This window comes from Rhinoderma darwinii, chromosome 2 (genome assembly GCF_050947455.1).
Source record: "Rhinoderma darwinii isolate aRhiDar2 chromosome 2, aRhiDar2.hap1, whole genome shotgun sequence".
Taxonomy (NCBI): Eukaryota; Metazoa; Chordata; class Amphibia; order Anura; family Rhinodermatidae; genus Rhinoderma; species Rhinoderma darwinii.
Genome location: NC_134688.1, coordinates 318,848,534 through 318,871,810, shown reverse-complemented (window position 1 = coordinate 318,871,810; position 23,277 = coordinate 318,848,534). Strand labels below are relative to the sequence as shown.

Here is a 23,277-nt window from a genome sequence, read left to right as displayed (position 1 = left end):
CTTGATTACTACAACTCATTACTAATCGGTCTTCCATTCACTAAACTCTCCCCTCTCCAATCGATCCTTAATTCAGCAGCCAGGTACCTCTTTCTTACCAACAGCTACAATGTCTCTACCCTCTGCCAGTCACTGCACTGATTGCGCATACTCTTCAGAATTAAATTCAAACTTCTTACTCCTACCCCCAAAGCCCGCCACAATGCTACAGCACCTTACATCTCCTCCCTCATCTCTGTTTACCCTACACGCCCTACGTTCTGCCAATAACCTCAGATTAACATATGACATAATCTGAACCTCCCACTCCCGTCTCCCAAGATTTTTCTTGTGCTGCACCAGTCCTCTGGAATGCGCTACCCCAGACAACCAGGATAATTCCCAACTTCCACAGTTTTAGACGTGCCCTGAAAAAAAATATTTTTCGACAGGGCTGTAACATCCATTCTCCCATTGATGCGGTGGCATTAACTCAACTCGCCGTGTTTGGAGGAAGAGAAATGCTGCCTATGACCCAAAGAACACCGTCCCCACTGACAAGCATGGAGGTGGAAACATTATGTTTTGGGGGTGTTTCTCTGTTAAGGGCACAGGACTACTTCACCGCATCAATGGGAGAATGGATGGAGCCATGTACCATCAAATCCTGAGTGAAAACCTCCTTCCCTCCACCAGGACATTAAAAATGGCTCGTGGCTGGGTCTTCCAGCACGACAATGACCCGAAACATACAGCCAAAGCAACAAAGGATTGGCTCAAAAAGAAGCACATTAAGGTCATGGAGTGGCCTAGCCAGTCTCCAGACCTTAATCCCATCGAAAACTTATGGAGGGAGCTGAAGATCCGAGTTGCCAAGCGACAGCCTCGAAATCTTAATGATTTACAGATGATCTGCAAAGAGGAGTGGGCCAAAATGCCATCTAACATGTGTGCAAACCTCCAACTACAAAAAACGTCTGACTGCTGTGCTTGCCAACAAGGGTTTTGCCACCAAGTATTAAGTCTTGTTTGCCAAAGGGATCAAATACTTATTTCTCTGTGCACAATGCAAATAAATATATATAATTTTGACTATGTGATTTTTTTTTTTTTTTTTTTTTTTTTTTAGACTGTTCATGACTTTGACAGTGGGCAAACTTACAAAATCAGCAAGGGATCAAATACTTATTTCCTTCACTGTAACTTTCATCCGTTTGCATTATCCCCTTGATCATTACTTCTCATCCTTTGTTTCCACTGATCCATCCAACCTAAGGCCAATGTCGGACTTTCAAAATAGTGCATAGAACCCATGGAAAACACTCGTAAATGAGCAGGGTAAAGCATGCTGTACGGTATCTGCAAATTTCTGAGGCATCGCTTGATATCCGCAAACTTTGCCCTTTTCTTTTGTATGTCAGCAGAATAGTACTGGATAGAAAGCAATTTTACATCCATTAATGGCGACGCCAGGCATCTCTCTGGCTTTCCTCAAGATATCGTCATGATCTCTGTAATGTAGCAGCTTAGCCAAAACAGTTCGGGGGGGGGGGGGGTACTTTCTGGCAATGGACAAGTCGGCACTCTGTCACCATAATATGCCGTAGACAAAGTCCCCTTTCCAAATGTATTCAACAGCCAAGATTCAAAGTACAATGTAGGGTCCGGCACCCCCACAATGTGTACGTTATTTCGGTGGAGTCTATTTCACAAGTCGTCGCCTTGGCTGCTAGACCTGCAATAGCTGAATCATGATATTGTAGATCTCTTAGGGTACATATCATAGGGTGTTACTGCATCCTCCATGTCACATGCACTCCCTCCACCACTGAAGTTCGCTCAAATCTTTTGGATATCACGTCTCAGGAAAGTGATATCCACCGTCACCTTTCCCATTTGAGAGACTAGTGTAGAAACATTCACATCGCATGTAGTAACTGATGCAGAGCAGAGGGGTCTGTCAGAATGTGGAGAAGTCTCAGTGGTACCATCAATCATCAGTAATGCATGCTTTGCACTCCGTACACTCCTGCCATTATCTGCCACCGTTTCCCTGTCCTCGCCAGTTATACAGTCCCCTTTCATGTCTGATACTTCGACAATGGCCGAGTCTGCACAGGCCGAAGAAGTTGGCGGTCTGGCATACTGTTCCAGTTTCGTTGCCGCGTCCACAACTCTGTCTCATCTCCCTGGGCGTCTGTAGGCCTTGGCCGGCGCCATTTTGTAATGCGCGGTCTCCCCCTTCAGTGACAAATTTCTAATGTCTCGTCATGAGATTTAGGAGCCCGGTTTCACCACTGCAATCTGTGTCTCATGCTCAACAGGTTTGGTGTCGACATGTACCGACAGGATAAATGTAGTAGGATAAACTAGCAATTTATGAAGCGCCTGTTGGGAGCACTCACTTCCTATGTCCGTCTGCTCACATCCCGGTCCTGGCACGCCCCTCCAGAAATTAATTTTTAATCCATTAAAACCTTCACAGAAGGTTTTACCACAGAAAGGCAACTTAATATTGCCCAGATTTTGCAGTTTTTAGAAATGTCTAACGTGTGGCCCCAGTGTGCTAGTTGACGCAAACATTGGCCTCAAAAATTAAGAAGCACCTAGTGGATTTTGGGTCCTTCTTTATTAGATAATGTTTTAGGCACGAAGTTAGGTTTGAAGAGGTCTCGTGGTGCCAAAACATAGGAAACTCCCCCCCCCCCCCTCCAAAAGACGCAATATTGGAAACTACACCTCCACCCCAATGTATTCATCTAGTGGGATAGTAAGCATTTTGATCCACATAAACCGTAGTTTTTTTTTTGCTGAAATAATTGGAATTGCGCTATGAAAATGTGTGGGTTTTTTTTCTCATAAGATGAAGATTTAGCTAGTTTTTCCATAAGGAATAAAGGAGGAAAATTACCCCAACATTTGTAAAGCAATTTCTCCCGAATACGGTAATACCCTATATGTGGGTATAAACTGCTGTTTAGACACACGGCAGGGCTAAGAAAGGAAGAAGCGCAATCTGGCTTTTGGAACTCAAATTTTGCTGGAATGGATTTTGGGTGCCATGTTGCACTTGCAAAACTCCCGAAGGACAAACCGTACAAACCCCCCCCCCCCCCCCCAAAATGACTCCATTCAGGAAACTACACCACTCAATGAATTCATCTAGGTGTATAGTGAACACTTGGACCCCACAGGGTTTCTGCTGAATTCATTTGAATTAGGCCGTGAAAATAGAATCTACATTTAGATGTACAATTTTTCTTTTTTCTTTTTTTTTTCTTTTCTTTTCCACAAAGGATTAAAGGAGAAAAACCACCTCAACATCTGTAAGGCAATACCCCATATGTGGTCAAAAACTGTTGTTGGGCACACAGCAGGGCTCAGAAGGGAAGGAGCACCATTTGGTTTTTGGAGCTCAAATTTTGCTGGACTGCCTTTTGGCCATTACTTAAGGAAACTATCTAGGGGTATAGTGAGCATGTAGACCCCAAAGGACTTTTGCATAATTTTTAATTTTTTTTTCAGAAAGAATAAAAAGCACCCTAACATTTGTAAATCAATTTCTACGAGTACCTAAATGGCCCATATGTGGTCATAAACTGCTGTTTGGACACACGACCGGCCTCAAAGGCAAGAGCACTATTTTGCTCGATTGTTGTTTTTTGGGGGGGTGGCATGTCACATTTGCAGAGCCCCTGAGGCACCAGTACACATGAAACACCTTTAAAAAAGAGCTTAATTTTCGAAACTACACCACTTAGGGCATTCATCTAGGGGTGTAGTGAGCATTTCGCCCCACAGGGTTTCACAGATGTTATTAGAATTGGACAGTGAAAATGAAAAAATATTTTTATTTCCCCCTAAAATATGTAGATTTAGCTCCCAATTTTTAATTTTCACAAGTGGTGATGGGGTGATAGAAGAAAGAACATCACACAATTTGTTACTCAATTTCTCCCGAGTGTGGCAATACCCCATATGTGACCTTAAACTGCAGTTTGAGCACATGAGCAGGACTCCGAACAGCAGAAGCGCCATTTGGCTTTTGGAGCACAGATTTTGCTGGGCTTATACAATTTGATCAAAATTTTAACAAAGAACCTCATCTTCATGTTTCTTGATTAATATTCTGGGCGTGCAGTCCTAGTTTCTCCTCTCCAATTTGCGCAGATTTTGCTGGATTGGTGTTTGGGTGCCATGTCACATTTGCAAATAGCCTGAGGTTCCAGGGTACAGCGGAAAGCCCCGAGCAGTATCCTCATTTTGGAAACTACACCTCTCAAGGCATTTATCATTTGCCTGAAAATATAGCAGTGTCTTAGGGTGAAAGCGTACAATGCACATTTGAGGCCTATTTTGGTAATTTTCACAGCATCAGCCCACAATTGCAGGTCTCTGAGGTAGTGACCCCTATTTTAGATACTACACCGGAGCATTTTTACCCCAGTTATTTTTTTCATTAGAAATGAAAGTGAAAATTGCAATTTTCCACTGTTCTGCCACTTTAGTGCACAATATGTTGTACCCAGTTTGTGCCACTGAAGGCCAATACATGTCACACTGATAAATGGTCCCCAATCTCATCCCCCTTTTAGCTCACTCTGCACCTTTTTGTGTCGTATCTTGAGAAACATAACTTTTTTATTTTTCGCTGACGGAGCTTTGTAAGGGCCTATTTTTTGCAGGACAATCTGTAGTTTTCATTTGTACCATTTTGGGATTCATGCCATGTTTTTATTACATTTTTTGGCACGCAAGGTGACCAAAAAAACAGCAATTCTGTCTCTGAATGTGCTGTGGTTGGTGTCAAGTAAAAATTTTCATTTTTTTTCCCCCAGATATTTCCCCAGTTTTCATGGGTACCGTTTTGGGGTACATGCGACTTTTTGATCACTTTTTACGCCATATTTTTTTTGTGTCAAAAAAAACAGCGATTCTGGCATGGTGTTTTATTTTTTATGGGATTCACAGTGTGGAAAAATAACATTGTTTTAAACTTGAGGTCATTACAAATGGAGCGATACCAAATATGTATATGGTTTTTTTTTAATGTTTTTTAATTTTTTACCTATCATAAAAGACTTCTATGTAAAAAACGTTTTTTGTTTTTTATTTGTAATTTGATTTAGTTTTTATAAAAAAAATTTTTTTTTAAACTACTTTTTTTTTTTGTCCCACTAGGGGGACTTCAAGGCCTGCACTGATTTCTAGTCTAATATATCGCACTACCTACGTAGTGCAATGCTTTAGAGTGGTCTGTGTCACACTGACAGCAAGCCTATTAGGTGTTGCCTCTGGCGGGGCCCAATAGGCTTCCATACTCTGCAAACCAGGAGGCCACTATTAGGCCACCAATTGCCATAGCAACTATCGGCTACAAACCACGTAGATGCCGCGGTCTGATTTGACTGCAGCATCTAAGGGGATAATCTGCGGGGATCGGAGCTAGCTATGTTGTTGCAGCTAATGACTTGGCGTATATTACATATATTAACTGGCAACCTGTAATAAATTCCAAATCATTAGCTGCAACAAGGTAGAGCGCCGCAGCGTCTTCATTGTTTACATTGTTCTCCTTGTATGTACTTGCCAACGCCATCACATTTATAGTGGCCGTGCAAGGTATTGCACCATTGTTTTAGTCACTTCAATGGGACAGCGGTGCAATAGCTTGAACAGCCGTAACAAATGTAAGGGTATGTGCACACGGTAGCAGGCATTTACGTGTGAAATGACAGACTGTTTTCAGGAGAAAACAGCTGCCTCGTTTCAGCCGTAATTGCTCCTCCTCGCATTTTGCGAGGCTTCTCTGACAGCCGTAAATTTTGAGCTGCTCTTCATTGAGTTCAATGAACGGCTCAAATTACGTCTGAAAGAAGTGTCCTGCACTTCTTTTGACGAGGCTGTATTTTTACGTGTCGTCGTTTGACAGCTGTCAAACGACGACTCGTAAATGACAGGTTGTCTGCACAGTACGTCGGCAAACCCATTCAAATGAATGGGCAGATGTTTGCCGGCGTATTGTAGCCTTATTTTCAGACGTAAAACGAGGCATAATACGCCTCGTTTACGTCTGAAAATAGGTTGTGTGAACCCGGCCTAACAAGTGCTCGTTTGAGCACTGTGGCCCCTTCAAATAGCTGATCCTCAAGGGTGCCGACATTCGAACCTCGACCGTTCTATTATAGAAAGCATGTCCTATTTATAGGCCATCAATTTTAATAACCCGGATAGCCGCTTTAAGGGTTTTTAGGTGTTAAAGAGGCTCTGTCACCACATTATAAGTGCCCTATCTTGTACATAATATGATCGGCGCTGTAATGTAGATAACAGCAGTATTTTTTATTTAGAAAAACTATCATTTTGACGGAGTTTTTACCTATTTTAGCTTTATGCTAATGCATTTCTTAACCCCTTCAGGACTGAGCCAGTTTTGGCCTTCAGGACGAAGCCGATTTTTCAAATCTGACGTGTCACTTTATGTGGTAATAACTCCGGAATGCTTTTGCCTATCCAAGTGATTCTGAGATTATTTTTCTCGTGACATATTGTACTTTATGTTAGGGAAAAAATTTGGTCGATAAATTCAATATTTATTTGTAAAAGACACCAAGATTTAGAGAAAATTAGCAAAAATTAGCATTTTTCTAAATTTAAATGTATCTACTGGTAAAACAGATAGTAATACCACACAAAATACTTATTAGTTTATATTTCCCATAGGTCTACTTTATGTTTGCATCGTTTTTTGAACGTTCTTTTATTTTTCTAGGACGTTACAAGGCTTAGAACTTTAGCAGCAATTTCTCATATTTTCAAGAAAATTTCAAAAGCCTATTTTTTCAGGGACCAGTTCAGTTCTGAAGTGGCTTTGAGGGCCCTATATATTAGAAAGTCCCCATAAATCACCCCATTTTTAAAACTGTACCCCTCAAAGTATTCAAAACAGCATTCAGAAAGTGTTTTAACCCTTTAGGTGTTTCACAGAAATTAAAGCAAAGTAGAGGTGAAATTTACAAATTTCATTTTTTTTGTCAAATTCATTTGTAATAAATTTTTTCTGTACCACAGAAGGTTTTACCCAAGAAATGCAACTTAATATTTATTGCCCAGATTCTGCAGTTTTTAGAAATATCCCACATGTGGCCCTAGTGCGGTAATGGACTGAAACTCCGGCCTCAGAAGCAAAGGAGCACCTAGTGGATTTTGGGGCCTCCTTTTTTTAGAATATATTTTAGGCACCATGTCAGGTTTGAAGAGGTCTTGTGGTGCCAAAACAGTGGAAACCCCCCAAAAGTGACCCTATTTTGGAAACTATACCCCTCAAGGAATTTATCTATGGGTATAGTTAGGATTTTGAACCCACAGTTTTTTTGCTAAATTTATTTGAATTAGTATGTGAAGATGAAACTCTGATTTTTTTTGTGAAAAAACTTAGACATTTTACATTTTTGCAAGGAATAAAGTAGAAAAAACACCCCATCATATGTAAAGAAATTTCTTCCGATTTATAGCAATACCCCATAAGTGGTAATAAACTGCTGTTTGGACCCACAGCAGGCCTCAGAAGAGAAGGAGCACCATTTGGATTTCTGATTTTGCTGGAATAGTTTTCAGTGCCGTGTCGCGTTTGCAATGCACTGGAGGGATGAAAACCGTGGAAACCCCCCCAATAGTGACCTCATTTTGGAAACTACACCCCTCAAGGCATTTTTCTAGGGGTAAAGTTAGCATTTTGACCCCACAGTTGTTTTGCTGAATTCATTGGAATTGGTCTGTAAAGGTAAAAATCTACTTTGTTTCTGTAAGAACTTAGACATTTTTAATTTTTACAAGGAATAAAAGAAAAAGCACCCCAGCATTTGTAAAGCAATTTCTCCTGATTACGTAAATACCCCATATGTGGTAATAAACTGCTGTTTGGACCCACTCCGGGGCTTAGAAGGAGCTCTATTTGGCTTTTGGAGCTCAAATTTAGCTGGAATAGTTTTTGGGTGTCATGTCGAATTTGCAAAGCCACTGAGAGACCGAAACGGTGTAAGCCCCCCAAAAGTAACCCCATTTGAGAAACCACACCACTTAAGGAATCTAGGGGTATAGTGAGCATTTAGGCCCCACACGTCTTTTGCAGAATTTATTAGAATTAGGCCGTGAAAATTAATATCAACATTATTTCCACTAAAATGTTGAATTTTTTTAATTTCACAAAGTATAAAGGAGAAAATGCACCCCAACATTTGTAAAGCAATTTCTCCCGAGTTCGGCTATACCCCACATGTGGTCATAAATGTTTTTTTCATTAGAAAGTAATTAACCCTTTCCAAACTGAACCATGTTTTTCTTTTTCGTTTTTCCTCCCCGCTTTCCGAGAGCCACAACTTTTTTATTTTTCAGTCATTAGAGTGGTGTGAGGGCTTATTTTTTGCGGGACGAGCTGTAGTTTTTATTGGTACCATTTTTTGGTACATAAGACTTTTTGTGCACTTTTTATAAAAATTTTTGGTAGAGCGAAGGTGACCAAAAAACTGATTTTGCCATTTAAAATTCTTTCTTTTTCACGGCATTCACTGTGTGAGTTCAATAATGGTATATTGTAATAGCTTGGACTTTTACGGACGCAGCGATACCAATTTTGTGTATTTTTTTTTTATTTTTTTACATTACTTTAGAGAAAAAATTTGAAAAGGGTTTCTTTTTGGACTTTAAATATTTATTTAATTTTTTCCACTAATAATAACAATTTACTTTTGTTTTTACACATTTTATTAGTCCCCCTAGGAGACTTGAACCAGCAATAGTTAGATCACTTGTAGAATACACTGCAATACTAATGTATTGCAGTATATTGTCATTTTTACAGGCACCTGTAACAGCGTGTTCGCTGTTTCTGTCCGTTAGTCCCGGGTATCAGCTATAATATACAGCGTATGGCGCGGGCTCAGCGTGTGAGACGCTCCATATATCACCCCCCACACCACGACATTCTATTAAGTCATGGTGCGCGAAGGGTTTAATGCGCAGCGGATGGTGCAGAGTGAAAATTAAAATTTTCCACTGATGTGCCATTTTAGTGCACTATATGTTGTGCCCAGTTTGTGCCACAAATACCTCATAAAATTTTAACCGGGTCCTCCCGGGTATAGCGATGCCATATCGGTGGACGTAAACGGCCATAAGTTTTTTTTATTTTTCAGTCAAAAAAGCTGTGTAAGGGCTTGTTTTTTGCGGGACGGGTTGTAGTTTGTATCGGTACTATTTTGGCGTACATGCGACTTTTTGATCACTTTTTATTGTATATTTTGGGAGGGGTGGTGACCAAAAAAATAGTGATTCTGGCATTGTTTTTCGTTTATTTTTTTTGCGGTGTTCACCGTGCGGGAAAAATATTATAGTTTTATAGTTGGGGTCATTACGATCGCGGTGATACCAAATATGTGTATTTTTTTTTTACGTGTTCATTTTTTTTCCTATAATAAAAGACTTATTATGGAAAAAAAGCCGTTCTTGTTTATGTCACTTATAACTTTTATTTTTACACTTTTTTGAAAGCATTTTTATTCTTTTTTTTTTTTTTACTTTTTTCACTTGTCCCACTAGGGAACACTTAGACTTGCAGCTCTGATCGCTGCTGGACTACATTACACTACACAAGTAATGTAATGCATTCCAACTGTCATTATGACGTAACAGTCAGGGTATGTGCACACGTAGTGACCAAAAACGTCTGAAAATACAGAGCTGTTTTCAAGGGAAAACAGCCCCTGATTTTCAGACGTTTTTTGAGCAACTCGCGTTTTTCGCGCTGTTTTTTACGTCCGTTTTTGGAGCGGTTTTCATTGGAGTCTATGAGAAAACCGCTCCAAAAACGTCCAAAGAAGTGTCCTGCACTTCTTTTGACGAGGCTGTATTTTTACGCGTCGTCGTTTGACAGCTGTCAAACGACGACGCGTAAATGACAGGTCGTCTGCACAGTACGTCGGCAAACCCATTCAAATGAATGGGCAGATGTTTGCCGACGTATTGTAGCCCTATTTTAAGACGTAAAACGAGGCATAATACGCCTCGTTTACGTCTGAAAATAGGTAGTGTTGAACCCAGCCTCACACTGACAGGAAGCCTACGACGACCACCCTCCGGGTGGTCCTCATAGGCTTCTGTAGATGGCAGCCCGGAAGCCATTGTCTGGCGTCTGGTTGCCATGGGTACCATCGCCAGCCCCCGTGATTTCACATGGGGGCTGCCGATCGGCGCTAAACACCTTAATTGTGGCGTTGAAAATCGAACGCCGCAATTAAGGGGTTAACTGGCGAAATCGGTGGCGATGGGCAGACACCCTGCACAGTTAACCGCCGCTGCGGTGTAGCGCCGCACGGCGGTTAACTGTCAAAGCACTGACGTTACTGCACGTCAAGGTGCGCGAAGTGACTGCTCACATTGACGTGCATTAATGTCAAGGGTGCGGGAAGGGGACCCTGTTTTAGAGATAGGTGCGGGTCCCAGAGGTGGTACCCGCACTTATCTGACATTTATGAAATATATCCTGTGGATATGTCTCTGATGGGAAAACCCCTGTAAAGATAACCTCTCATCTATCCTGACATGTCTGTATTTAGTAAATACTTGTATGCCCCATGAAATAACTAAGTCTGGGGCATCTTCTCTTAGAACTCTACATTGTGCCAGTCCTCTTTTTTTTTTTATTCCTCCTAGAAGTTTATGAATAAATTGACATCTGGTTGTTTCTATTCCACTTGTGACCCTACAAATTCTCACTCTGTCTGCACTGATTGGACATTGTCAGACTGTGTACGGACACACCCCCTACTGGTAATACCCAATTGTCAATTTATTCATTAATTTCTCTGAGGAACGGCACAACGTAGAGTTCATTTAAAAAAAAAAATAAATAAATGCTCCTGAATTGTCATTTTATGGGGAATTTACTAAAACAGACGTGACCGGTAAAGTGACAGCTCCTCTTTTAAAGAGGCTCTGTCACCACATAAGTGCCCTATCTCCTACATAAGGAGATCGGCGCTATAATGTAGGTGACAGTAGTGCTTTTTATTTAATAAAACGAGCTATTTTCACCACTTTATTAGCGATTTTTAGATTTATGCTAATGATTTGCTTAATGCCCAAGTATATATATTTTTACTTTAGACCAAGTGGGCGTTGTACAGAGGAGTGTATGACGCTGACCAATCAGCGTCATGCACTCCTCTCCATTCATTTAGGCAGCACATAGGGATCCTTTTAGATCTCTATGTGCTGTCTTATACTAACACATTAACAATACTGAAGTGTTTAGACAGTCAATAGACATTCCACGGGATGTCTATTCACAATCTGTGCACTTCGTTACTCTGTCTATGGTAGTTACAGCAGAGCAAGCGTAATCTCGCGAGATTACGCAGTAAATGACAGGTTACAACGAGATTACGCCTCCTCTGTTGTAACTACAATAGAAACCGTAACTAAGTGCATGGATTGTGAATCGACATCCCGTGAAATGTCTATTCACTGTCTAAACACTTCAGTATTGTTAATGTGTTTAGTATAACACAGCACATAGAGATCTAAAATGATACCTATGTGCTGCCTAAATGAATGGAGAGGAGTGCATGACGCTGATTGGTCAGCGTCCTACACTCTATACAACGCCCACTTGGTCTAAAGTAAAAACACGCCCACTTGGGCATTAAAGAGGCTCTGTCACCAGATTTTGCAACCCCTATCTGCTATTGCAGCAGATAGGCGCTGCAATGTAGATTACAGTAACGTTTTTATTTTTAAAAAACGAGCATTTTTGGCCAAGTTATGACCATTTTTGTAGTTATGCAAATGAGGCTTGCAAAAATCCAAGTGGGTGTGTTTAAAAGTAAAAGTCCAAGTGGGCGTGTATTAGGTGCGTACATCGGGGCGTTTTTAATACTTTTACTAGCTGGGCGCTGTGAAGAGAAGTAACATCCTCTTCTCTTCAGAACGCCCAGCTTCTGACAGTGCAGATCTGTGACGTCACTCACAGGTCCTGCATCGTGTCGGCACCAGAGGCTACAGTTGATTCTGCAGCACCATCAGCGTTTGCAGGTAAGATCGACTTACCTGCAAACGCTGATGCTGCTGCAGAATCAACTGTAGCCTCTGGTGCCGATGTGGCCGTCACGATGCAGGACCTGTGAGTGACGTCACAGATCTGCACTGTCAGAAGCTGGGCGTTCTGAAGAGAAGAGGATGTTACTTCTCTTTACAGCGCCCAGCTAGTGAAAGTATTAAAAACGCCCCGATGTACGCACATAATACACGCCCACTTGGACTTTTACTTTTAAACACACCCACTTGGACTTTTGCAAGCCTCATTTGCATAACTACAAAAATGGTCATAACTTGGCCAAAAATGCTCGTTTTTTTAAAATAAAAACGTTACTGTAATCTACATTGCAGCGCCGATCTGCTGCAATAGCAGATAGGGGTTGCAAAATCTGGTGACAGAGCCTCTTTAAGCAACTCATTAGCATAAATCTAAAATCGCTAATAAAGTGGTGAAAACAGATCGTTTTATTAAATAAAAAGCACTACTGTCACCTACATTATAGTGCCGATCTCCTTATGTAGGAGATAGGGCACTTATAATGTGGTGACAGAGTCTCTTTAAAGGGAACCTGTCACCAGCATTTCACCTATTGAACTTTACTTATCCCTCACTGGCCGCTGTTATCAAAAGTTCATTGCCGTTATCCCCTCTCCTAAACTCCTTCTCCGACTGTAAATAACGGCCTGCAAACATTTTGCGCCTTTTATCGTAATAATCCGGTGTCCCTTTGTGCGCACACACCAGAAGAGAATATCAATGCACAAGCGTGGGATTTTGTGTGCTGGGGTATGGCAAAGAGCTGTCAATCAAAAGTAAGGAGGCGGGGCAAACTCGGAAAGACTTGAGGAATGAAGATGTGACTTTTCAAATGAAGATCTGACTCTTTTCAAATGAAGATCTGACTCTTTTCTGCTCATTAGCATACGGTGTGGGAACACTAAAAAACTGAATACTAAAGCTACAGAGCTGACTAAGAAGTAAATGATAGGTTATATAGAAATGATTTTTCACCCACTACCACCAGGTAGTGCTGGTTTAATAGGTGAAATGCTGGTGACAGGTTCCCTTTAAAGGGGTTGTCCGAGATATATTTTTATTTTAAAGTTAAACACACAATGCACACATTAAGTATTCCCTAATATACTTACCTGTGCAATCTTGCTTCTGTTCTCCGTTCTGGCAGCTCTTTTCTGCCGATCACATGTCTTCTGACGTCACGTTTTCTTCCTCCTCCACTGTCGTGTCGTGTCCCGATCACATGGTCTCGCCCCAGCGAGACCTCGGATGGGACACGACACGTCACTGGAGACGTGACGTTTCTGCGCGTGCCCGCCCGCCCAGCCTATGCATCTTTTCACTGTGAACGCGCCTATGCATGTTCACAGTGAAAAAAGTGAAGAGGGACGGCACCCGCGGACTAGAAAGGTACAGTGACCTCTGTACTTTTAGTTCTTCCCCTATCAAAGCCTACACATAGTAGGCTTTGATAGGGAATTATACAACACTATGCAGCACACGGGTCGCATGCAGCCCTTGAGGCTGTTATCTGCGGCCCGCGGGACACCGTACACTGTTTAACAACTGGTTCCTGACCGCTGGCTGTATTTTTACGGCCAGCGGTCAGGGACGGGTCCTTAAAACCCGAGCCATAGACTTTCTACGGCTCGGGTTTTAACTTGCTGCCCGCGCGATCGGGCAGCTGTATGTCGGGTCTCCGGCTGTCAGTGACTGCCGGGGACCCTGAGGAGAAGACAGAAGCTGCTTTAGCTGCTTCTGTCTTCTCCGATGTCTTTTTACACAGCGCTCAATGAACGCTGTGTATAGGAATAGAGACAGCGGCCCCGCGGCGCTGTCTCTATTCCTCCCGGTATCATGTGACTGGTCACATGATCACCGGGTGCCGTTAGTGGTAGGCTGCTGCTGGGTCTTACTAGACCCAGCACAGCCCTATTAGTGACAATCGCACTATGAGAGGGCTGATTTCCCCTGTAACTGGAGCTGCTGTGCAGCTCCAGTTACAGTGGAAAAACATGTAAAAGAAAGAAAAAAAATATATAAAGTCCCCCAAAGGTCTTTTTTGACCTTTGAGGATCAGACTACAGTAATAAAAAAAATAGTAAAGTAAAGTGCAAAAAAAAATACAATAATAAATACACATAAAATACCCACCCCAATAAAATACCGTTCCCCCCCGACAATCATTGTTATAATGCTAGCGCTGACCCAATTACCCTAATATAGACATGTAATATATTAAAATTTACGGTAGACAATGACGATCACAAATAAAAGGTATATTTTAGGGTAAAACTATGTTATTACCAAAAAAAAATAGCTGAAACGTAAAAAAGCTTTTTTTTTACTAATATTTTCAAACTTTATGAAAGAAAATTCTAAAATGGCAAAAAAGGTGTGTATAAAAATGATAAAAAAAAGAAACCTGCATTATCTACGGAAAAAACGTCGCAAAAATCACGTCGTTAGCCCAACAAATAAAAAAGTTATAGCCATTTAACTAACGCGTGCTAAAAATGGCTAAACGGTGTCTGGTCCTGAAGGCGCAAAATAGCGCGGCCCTGAACTGGTTAAGATCTTCTGGGGTCCTGTATCTAAGCCTACATTGTTAGGGTATGTTCACACGAGGGCGTCCATAACGGCTGAAATTACGGGGATGTTTCCGCCTGTTTTTTTTTTAAGCGGAAACAGCGTAGCAAAACTTGTAAAAAACGGCCCGAAAATGCGTACCATTGATTTCAATGGGAGGCGTCGGCGTCTTTTTCCCGCGAGCAGTAAAACTGCCTCGTGGGAAAAAGAAGCGACATGCTCCATCTTCGGGCGTTTACACCTCTGACCTCCCATTGACTTCAATGGGAGGCAGAGAAAGCGTATTTCCGTTGTTTTATGCCCGCGGCGCTCAATTGCCGTGGGCGAAAAACATGACGGAAAACGACGCGAAAAACGCAGCAAAAAAAGCCGCAAAAACAACGCCAAAAAGGCTACGATAAACGCCGCGAAAAACATCGCAAATAAAGCCGCGAAAAAAGAGGCAAAAAACGCCACGAAAAACGACAGGAAAAACGCCATGAAAGACGCAACGAAAAACGCAGAAAAAAAACCGCAAACAGCGACGCAAAAAAAAGAGGCGAAAAACGACGCAAAAAAGGCTACGATAAACGCCACGGAAAACGTTGCGAAAAACATCGTGGAAAAAGCCGCAAACAAAGAGGCAAAGAACGCCGTGAAAAACTACTGGGAAAACGCCACGAAAGACGCAACGAAAAACGCTGCAAAAATAGCCGCAAACAACGATGCAAAAAAAGAAACGATACGAAAAAGGCTACGATAAACGCAACGGAACACACAGCAAAAAAAGACGCAAACAAACAAGCAAAAAACGCCAAGATAAACGAAGCGAAAAACGGCCCGAACAAAGCGGCAAACAAAACCGCAAACAGCGCACAAAAAACTCCGGGAAAAATGACGCAAAAATCAACGTGCAGGGAGAGGTAAATCTGCCGCAAACTTCAAGACGGAATTTTGAGGCAGATATTCCTCCGGCAAAAAAACTCTGTGTGAACATAGCCTTAGTGGAGAGAGACGTGAGATAGAGGAGGGTGGGCGAGGGTTAGGGTGAGGGTTAGGGTGAGGGTTAGGGTGAGGGTGGACGAGGGTGAGGGGAGACACGAAGAGGTTTATAGACCTGAAAAGAGAAATAAAACATAATGGGGGGAGAACGGTCACCATCCTTCAAGAATGTCAGCAAGGAGACAAGTGCAGTGAAGGAGGTCAGCGGGAGGAGCAAGGACAGCTCACGTGAACTCTTGGAAGGTACGTGCACGCTCATTGCAGCCTGCAATGAGCGTGCACGGGAAAAAAGTTTCATAACAAGGAAAGATCAACAAACCAGAGCTGAACTGCATGTAAACAAACCGTGCTAAATTCAAAGAAGAAATGTGCTAAGTAGAATTTTTTTTTAAAATAATGCTTTATTTAGGTTGTCTGTATAAGGGGTAATGTATGACAGAGTTTTTGAAAAAATGTTGGTATCTCGGACAACCCCTTTAAGGACTGAGGCCAGCTGTAGATACTGAAAGTAGCATGTATCGCTGATTCCAAATTCCCTGGTTTCCCTGTCCATGCTGCTGTGGATTTGGCTCCTCAATGTATTACATTTTCTTTTAAGTGCTCTTATAATACTACGTTTATATGTGATGGCTGGCCACGACTTTTAACACCTGATCCCTGGGATGCTCTATCTTTTGAACCACCTCTATAAGCTGGTGTCCGCTTCAGCTTCATTTTGAGAAAGGGTTGTCCTGGTAAGGCAACCCCTTTATAACAATATAGGACTCCTTTTAGTTCAACTTCATAATACAGAGCTCAGTTACAAACTGTACTTTTGACATAAAAGTGGTTGCCAGTGTGGACGTCAAAACTACGGAACCCTTGCACAACGGAGACAAACAGAAATCATTGGCACAGGATCCGTCAACATTGAAATCAATGGTGATGGAAACGGAATCCTATGGTTTCCGTTTGTGCCAGTTAGTGTCACGTTCCGATGGGAAACGGGACCCTGGCGCAGATGTGAACGAAGCTTAACTGATCCAAACGGATCCCATATCCGTTTGCATCCGTCAACCATTGACTGTATTGTTAAAAAATGGTTTATTACAAAATTACAGGTTTCTGTAATTTGATGGCAACATAGCGCAGCAGACTATGGTATTTCTTCTGTCAAAAAAACGGAAACCTGACGGAATGGAGCCGAACTGAGCACAACTGATACAAAGATAAAACCCATTGAAATCAATGTTGTTTTTTTTTACGGAAACTTTAACTTCCGTTCTTGTGGTCCTCTCACGTATACGCTATAACGGAAGCCACAACGCAGATGAGAACGCTGCCTTAGGGTGGACAGCTCCCTGCTCCAGCATTTACTTTGCCGTGAGAGGCTCGTAAAACAGGTGTAATTTAGTTTCCTGTCTGCGCTAATACGCACACTGCACAGATCGTAGGAGCCGAAGGATCTCCTCAACCCAGGGGCAGCATCCGCACCCAGCGAACCCGGGCACGTGCTGGAGCCCACTACCCTTGGGGGGGGGGGTCCACTCGGCCGCCAGGTGCTGACGTTGCAGTCACGGTTCCTCCAGCAGTGGAATCCCTGGCTAGAGCTTTGCTGATGCTCTTGCTAGGGATTCCGCTTTAGGAGGAGCCATTGATGTCACTGTCCATATATGGACAGTGTTGACAGGGGCAACCCCCTGAGCCTTATTCCCAGGCAGAGCACTACTGGCACTCTGCCTGGGACTCCTTCTCTCCTCCTGACATCACTGTCTATATATGGACCGTGATGTCTGGGGCTTCCCCAGAGTCGGAGTCCCGGGCAGAGCGCTATTAGCTACTAGCACTCTTCCTGGGAGTCTGTAGTGTAGTAAATGGCAGAGCGGGGATATACCTCCCTGCTCTGCTATAGCATTCAATCGTATCTTGATACTATTGAATGTGGCATCGTTCTACCCCTGTAGCAGCCACAGCAGCTGCTAGCAGGGCCACTGTTCATGGTGGGGGTGTAGCGGCGGGTGGCACCAGCCCCCCTTGTGCCGCGTACCCAGTGGCAGCCACTATGGCTGCTACAGCGGTAGTTACGCCGCCTCCTAGATGGGCTCCGTCTAGAAGCAGAACCTCTGGCAAGACTCTGGCCGGGGAGTCCATTCCTGGAGGAGCCCCCGGCACTTGTCCGGATTTGCCGCGTGCTCATTCCGGACCTGCCTATGGTTGCTGTTTGTTTCAGTCAGGGTTGCGTTCGGATGGGAAGCTCTGACAGAACGTCAGAACGGAACCATGACGCAGATGTGAACGAAGCCTAAGTGGTTAACTGTAAATTTTAGTGTAAGTTCGCACCTAGCGTAAATACTGCAGATTTTCCACAACGGGTTTTGTGATTGAGATTTGTACAAATTTTATCCACACGCTGCGTAAATGAGGAGCGGACCCCCCCCCCCCCAAATTGACCTGCGTTTTTTTTAATCCGCAGCATGTCAATTGTATTTGCGTGATCGCTGCTTATTTTCCCCATTGAATTCAATAGGGAGGTAAAACCTGCAACCAATAGCAGATGTAACTTTTTGCGGCAGAAAAGCAGTGATTTTGCTGCAAAGAACTGCAACAAACGCTGCAAACAACTTGGGCCTCATGCACACGACCGTGTTCAGTCCGTGATATACGGACCACATTTCCCGGGCTCCTAGCATCATAGTTATGTATGATGATGTGAGTCTCTGCCTCCCCGCCGGGACTACTGTTCCATACTGAAAACCTGTTTCAGTACGAGACAGTATTCCCACGGGGAGGCAGGGGCACCCAGCGTCATACATAACTATGATGCTAGGAGCCCAGCTCCCTGAACTATGTTCGGTCTGGGAAATTCGGCAATCAAACAATTCTGGAAAAAAATAAATCAAAATCGAACAAAAACAGAGAATCGCATCAGGGATCGCTTACTGAAGCTAAACACAAAGTTAAAATCACGGACCGAACACGGTCGTGTGCGTGAGGTGTTATACTTACCCAGAATTCTGTGTTTCCTCATCCAGACCAGCCTCCTGGGATGACGTTTCATCCCATGTGACCGAAGCAGCCATCACATGGCATGAAACATTCTCCCAGGAGGCTGGGCTGCAGGACGGCGGAGGGATGTGTTGCCATGGCTAGTTTAGTATCAAACTTTTTTTTTTTGATGTGCAATTCTCCGCAGCGGACGTTGTCTGAAAAACTGCTCCACAATTTGGTGCATTTTTGGTTGGAATTCCCTTTTGTGTGAACACAGCCTAAGGCCGGGTTCCCACGGGACGTATATGCTGCCTAAAAAATACGCAGAGTATTCGACTTGGAACATTCCATCCTAAAACCGCACCACATTGCGGAGAGCAGCAGTAAAAATGGCTCATATGTTCGTAGGCTGTTATGACAAAGTGTCCTTCCTGTGCAGTCCGGTCTCCCTGGATGACGCTGCAGCCCATGTGACCCATGCAGCAGTGGTCACATGGGATGCAACATCATTCCAGGAGGCCGGCCTGGACGAAGAAACTGCGTTCTGGGCAAGTTTTTTTTGTTTTCCACAGTTGCGATTTTTGCGGCATAAACACGGTGAATACGCTGCAAAAGTCGCAACACTTGGCTATCTGTTGGGTTTTTGCATCCCCCCACTAAATTCAATTAGGAGAACCCGCAATGAAAACACAGCGTTACTGAACAAGCTGCGGAATTAAATTCTGCACCGCAGGTCAATTTATTACCGTTTACGCTGCGTTTTTTTTCCGCAGCGTGGGCATGAGATTTTCTAAATCTCATTGACTTTGCTGCTACTTTAACCCTTTCAAGACTGAGCTCATTTTGACCTTCATGACCAGCCCCATTTTCTCAAATCTGACATGTGTCTCTTTATGTGGTAATAACTCCGGAATGCTTTTGCCTATCCAAGCGATTCTGAGATTGTTTTCTCGTGACATATTGTACTTTATGTTAGTGGAAAAATTTGGTCAATAAATTCATTGCTTATTTGTGAAAAACACCAAAATTTAGAGAAAATTTGCAAAAATTATGATTTTTCTCATTTTAAAGGTATCTGCTTGTAAAACAGATAGCAATACCACACAAAATAGTTACTATTTTATATATTCCATATGTCTACTTTATATTTGCATAGTTTTTTGAACATTATTTTATTTTTCTAGGACGTTACAACGTTTAGAACTTTAGCAGCAATTCCTCACATTTTCAAGAAAATTTCAAAAGGCCATTTTTACAGGGACCAGTTCAGTTCTGAAGTGGCTTTGAGGGCCTTATGTACTAGATAGACCCCATAAATCACCCCATATTAAAAACTGCACCCCTCAAAGTATTCAAAATAGCATTCAGAAAGTTTCTTAACCCTTTAGGCGCTTCACAGGAATTAAAGCAAAGTAGAGGTGAAATTTACAAATTTTATTTTTTTTGCTGAAATTAATTTGTAATACATTTTTTTCTGTAACACAGAAGGTTTTACCCGAGAAATGCAACTCAATATTTATTGCCCAGATTCTGCAGTTTTTAGAAATATCCCACATGTGGCTCTAGTGTGATAATGGACTGAAATACCGGCCTCAGAAGCAAAGGAGCACCTAGTGGATTTTGGGGCCTCCTTTTTTTAGAATATATTTTAGGCACCATGTCAGGTTTGAAGAGTTCTTGTGGTGCCAAAACAGTGGAAATCCCCCAAAAGTGAGACGGTTTTGGAAACTGCACCCCTCAAGGAATTTATCTAGGGGTATAGTTAGCATCTTGACCCCACAGGTATTTTGCTATATTTATTGGAGTTTGTCTGTGAAAGTGAAAATCTACTTTTTTTCTGAAAAAATATAAAAACAAATTATATTTGCAAGGAATAAAGATTAAAAAGCACCCCAGAACTTGTAAAGCTACTTCTCCCGATTACGCCAATACCCCATATGTGGTACTAAACTGCTGTTTGGACCCACGGCAGAGCTCAGAAGTGAAGGAGCGCCATTTGGATTTTGAAGCGCAGATTTTGCTGGATTGGTTTTCAGTTCCATGTCGCGTTTGCAACGCCCTGGAGTAAGCAAAACCGTGGAATCCCCCCAAAACTGACCCCATTTTGAAGACTACACCCCTCATGGAATTGTTCTAGGGGTATAGTTAGCATTTTGACCCCACAGTTTTTTTGCTGAATTTAGTGGAATTAGGCTGTGAAAATGAAAATCGACTTTTTTCTGAAAAAACCTAGAAATGTTTAATTTTTACAATGAATAAAGGAGAAAAATGACCCCAAAATTTGTAAAGCAATTTGTCCTGATTACAGCAATACGCCATATGTGGTAATAAACTGCTGTTTGGACTCAGGAGGGAAGGAACAATATTTGGCTTTTGGAGCTCAAATTTAGCTGGAATGGTTTTCGGGTGTCATGTCGCATATGCAAAGCCCCTGAGGTACCAAAACAGTGGAAACCTCCCAAAAGTCCCTTTAGGGGACTGGAACGAGCGATCATTAGGTCGCTGGTACAATACACTGCAGTACTAATGTATTGCAGTATAATGTCATTTTACAGGCTCCTGTAACAGCGCGATCACTGTTCCTGTCCGTTAGTCCCGGGTGTCAGCTGTAATACACAGCGGACACCTGCAGAATATGGAGCGTGCACAGCGCATGAGCCCGCTCCATAAATAACCCCTCGCACCACGACATGCTATTAAGTCGTGGTGCGCCAAGGCGTTAATGCGCAGCGGATGGTGCAAAGTGAAAATTAAAATTTTACACTGATGTGCCATTTTAATGCACAATATATTGTGCCCAGTTTGTGCCACTGAAGACAAATACCTCATACAATGTTGCGCGGGTTCTCCCGGATATAAAATGTCATATATGTGGACGTAAGCTGGTGTTTGGGCACGCTGTGGGGCTCAGAAGGGAGGGAGCGCCATTTGGCTTTTGGAGCGCAGAGTTTGCTTGGTAACTGTTCTGTTTGGGGTTTTGCTGGTATTTCAGTTTATGATGTGGGGGTATATGTAATCTGTGCGGAGAACATCAGGGCATAATAAGAGGGTATAATAATGGTGTAAATAAATAATAATCCGCAGATATGTGGCTGGTGTCGCACTGATAAATGGCGCCCGATCTTATCCGCTTTTGGAACACTCTGCACATTTTGCATCGCCATATTCTGAGAGCCAGAACTTTTTTATTTTTTCTCCAACGGAGCTGTGTGGGGGCTTATTTGTTGCGGGACAATCTGTACTTTTCACTGGTACCATTTTAGGGTACATGTGATTTTTTTAAATCCCTTTTTATTAGATTTTTTTTGGAAGCAAAGTGACAAAGAAACATAAATTCTGACAATGTTTTTTGTATTTTTTTTTTTATAGTATTCACCGTGCGGTATAAATGACATTTTACTTTATTCTGCGGGTCGGTCCGATTACGGCGATACCATATGTATATAGGTTTTTTATGTTTTGTGGCGATTGCGCAATAAAATCACTTTGATAAAATAATTTATTTTCTGTGTCCCCATATTCTGAGAGCCATAACGTTTTTATTTTTCCGTCAAAAAAGCGGTGTAAGGAATTGTTTTTTGCGGGACAGGTTGTAGTTTTTATTGGTACTATTTTGGGGTACGTGCGACTTTTTGATCACTTTTTATTCTATATTTTGGGAGGGTTGATGACCAAAAAAAAGTGATTCTGACTGTTTTTTTAATTATTTTTTTTGCGGTGTTCACCGTGCGGGAAAAATAATATTATAGTTTTATAGTTTGGGTCGTTACGAACGCGGTGATACCAAATATGTGTACTTTTTTTAACATTTTCATTTTTTTCCTATAATAAAAGACTTATTATAGGAAAAAAAGCATTCTTTTTTTTTGTAACTGTTATAACTTGTTTTTACACTTTTATAAAACTTTTTTATTACTTTATTTTTTACTTTTTACTTGAAGCATGGCAGCACTGATCGCTGCTATAATACATTACACTACCTAGGTAGTGTAACGTATTATAAACTGTCAGTGTGACGCTGAGAGTCACACTGACAGGAAGCTTATGAGAACCAGCATCCGGCTGGTTTTCATAGGCTGCTGTGCATGGCAGACCCCGGGGCCGTTATATGGCCCCCGGTTCTGCCTTGTAACCGACTGCAGCACCAGCAATCGGTCCCCGGGAAAGTTTGTTGTAGCAACAAACTTTCCAGTTTGTTATAGCAACAAACTTTCCAGTTCGTTGCTACAACACACTTTCCCTGCGATCACATGACCGGGACCTGAACTAATCAGGTCCCGATCATATCTCCGGGAACAGAGGTAGGTGATAACAGCTTGATCCGGGTGTCAGCGCTACTCTGAGACACCCGGATCGCGCTTTTAACACCCACCGTGAATTCACGTCGGCACTGCACAGAGCCCAGCAAATGCCGACGTGAATATACAGTGGGCGGTCGGGAAGCGGTTAAATGCTGATGAATCTCACAGCAATCACATGAGGAGGAGCCACATCTTTCAGCAGCAACTTGTGCCTTGTGCAGGGTGTGCACTTTGAGGCAGTTGCCATGATGATTGAACTTGGCCTGCTTGCTATGAGAAGCCAATGTCCAATTACTAAACTCTGCATTACAGTTAAGAGTGATAAACTTTAAGTTGTAAACCGTAAAATGC

At 42.5% G+C, this 23,277-nt stretch overlaps 1 protein-coding gene across 4 annotated transcripts in view; it reads left to right on the top strand.

Moving 5' to 3' along the window:
* The window catches only part of LOC142743140 (uncharacterized), a 139,912-nt gene that overhangs the window by 72,327 nt on the left and 44,308 nt on the right, over positions 1-23,277 (top strand). The window lies entirely within an intron of this gene.